This window comes from Arachis ipaensis, chromosome B07 (assembly GCF_000816755.2).
Source record: "Arachis ipaensis cultivar K30076 chromosome B07, Araip1.1, whole genome shotgun sequence".
In the NCBI taxonomy this organism is placed as follows: domain Eukaryota; kingdom Viridiplantae; phylum Streptophyta; class Magnoliopsida; order Fabales; family Fabaceae; genus Arachis; species Arachis ipaensis.
In genome coordinates, this window is record NC_029791.2 from 45,553,653 (window position 1) to 45,556,346 (window position 2,694).

Here is a 2,694-nt window from a genome sequence, read left to right on the forward strand (position 1 = left end):
TTTTCAGACGAATTTTCCATCTGTAATTACAGAAGGATTTTCAGACGGATTTTCTGTCTGTAATTACAGACGAATTTTCTGATAGATTTTCCGTCTGTAATTTGAACTTTGAAAAATCATCTCACTCTGATTACAGACAGAAAATCCGTCTGTAAATCTGTCATAAGGTAAAATAAAATTTTTTTTATTTTTTTAATTACAAAATAAACTTGTTTTCATACAAAATAAATATAAATTTAATACAAATTTTTATCTAATTTATATTCGAATATTTATATTTCATAAAATAAACAAATTTATCGTATTATCAAACTAAAAGAAAAGTACTATAAATAAGCAAGTCAATATAATTCAAAACATAAACAAAATGTATTGATCATTAACTATAATTCCTAGTATATTGTTCAACCATACTAAAACGATCTGCTATAATCTTCAGTGTCATCTTCATCGTCATCATCATCATAGTCTTCATCCGAAGACATTGAGGGTGGCGGCGGTGGCGGTGGTAGTGGAACTACACTAGAACTACTTGACTCTCTAACCTTCTCATAATAGCTAACATAAGCCTCATTCCATCTCTTCTATTTCAGCTCCCGTTCCAACTTTTCTAACTTCTTTTGAGTCTTTTCTAATTTGAAGCTCCAGCACAGTCACCTCTTGTTTAAAGTTGAATAGTGGTGGAAATGGACGACCATTTGGCAAGCGAGCATTGGGTTCACGGAGTTCATCAAAGAATGGGTGTGCACAAGCTTCTAGCTGTAGAAGAAAAGTAGAACCATCCTCAAACTTCTAAATTATCTTTTCATTTATGCATATGTAAAATTCCTCAACTTTGATTAGATGTGCCTTTCTATCTACTCAACTTTGATTAGATGAAAAAACATGTCGCAGAAGGGAGATAGAAATGCAAACCTTGTGCCATGGGTGTGCTTTTATCTGTGGAAACCTGAAGTTGTTGTAGTTTGGATTCATGCAGTGGACTTTTTCTCGAGTGGGTGTGCCAAGGACCTGAAACCACATAATATTATAGGTCTAAATTCTTATGACAATAATGACATGGTAATACCAGAATAGAAAAGTAGAAACATAGCAGGTGGCATCAATTGTAGCACCTTGACATGGTAATACCATTTGTATATCAGTTGACATATAGGTAGTAGATAATAACAAAACCAGAGATTGTTTGCATGATTCGCAATAAATGCCACATTGAAACACTCAGAGAAAAATCATATATAAACTTGGCCCAAAAGCAGTTCAGCAAGGACACAACCAGCTGACCAAATATCAATTGAAGTAGTATACTCAATAGCATTAAGACTGTCAACAGAACAAAAGTCAGAAATCACAATTGTGCCTAGCATGCAAAAACCAAGTGAATTACCACACAAAATTCAGCTCAACAAAGATGCACAACTGTATATATTAGGAAATATGAACATGATTCACCTATTAAAGGACAAACATTCTTGAAGCCAATTCTTAAAGCTACATAAATTGAATAGAAAATGACATTTAAAATTCAGCAAATTCTTCACACATTTCAATTACACTAACCTGACATTCTGTTTCTGTTCTCAGGAAAGTATAACCTAACTTTTATGTTTTTGTTTAATGAGAGAATAGAGTAAGAAAACTTGGTGAATGTCACCAACAGGAAATCAAAGAAATTTTAGGTGTCCAAACTCCAAAGGTCATGATGATCCTAATCAAAGTACCAAATATGAAAGGATAGCTCATAACAACTGATATACATGGTATTACATAGGAGAAATCAGACAGCACATGTTGAATAAATATGAAGCATACCTTCACCTCACCACTATCATCAGCTGCAGCAAGAAATGAGGATTTCAAGTTGCATACAACCTGCAAGACCATGAAAATTTGAACCATAAGGCCACTCCTTAACAAATGAACGTGCACCTCCAACTTTTTTTTTTCTTTTAAAAAAAGAAGAGAGAAAAGAGAAGGGGGGGAAGAAAGAAAGAAAGTGCACCTCCATACAACGAATCAAGGATAGAAGGATCAGTTTGTATTATATTAGAATCGAAGAATATGCAAGCAAATATTAGTTCAGGTATAATGCTACAATCCAATTTAACGATTCAATAGTTTGTGTAGATCAAGAAACCACAGAACCAAATTAGTGTTCACAACAATGATTAATATCCATTTCAAAATCTCATGCAAGAAAACCAAGAGACAAACATGGCATCTCAAACAAACACTACACTTAACATTTCTGAGCTACATGTAGAAGAGAGTGTGAAGTAGTGTCTACAAATACACCACAATTTATTTTATATTAATTTTTTTATTTACCACTTGTCCAACTAAATGACTTGGAATTTATAAAGCTTAGGAGAATTTGACAAATATTTGCAAGAGAAAACACTAGAAGAAGAAACTGATGGGAAAATTATGCATGGTAAAATGCTGAAATAGGTGAGGCAAAACCATGAAAATGTTACATTATTCATTCAGCCTTTTACATTAACCTGTGTTATGCAAGCATTTATTTACAGGTGGAAAATCAGATATATAAGACACAGTGTTTCGTTTTCACATGCCAAGAGAGCAGCAGAAACACTCAATAAGATCAAGAAAATGCATAGCAATATAACTGAATACAAGTCATACTGTTTACCTTGTTTATCTCCTCTTTGTTATAATTATAATTCTCCAGCG

The 2,694-nt window shown here is 33.1% G+C and overlaps 1 long non-coding RNA gene across 1 annotated transcript; it reads right to left on the bottom strand.

Moving 5' to 3' along the window:
* LOC110264593 lies at window positions 303–1,107 on the bottom strand. The gene is made up of 2 exons (XR_002350769.1): window positions 916–1,107; window positions 303–759 (listed from the first exon to the last, which is right to left on the bottom strand). It is a non-coding gene; the product is annotated as an uncharacterized LOC110264593 (long non-coding RNA).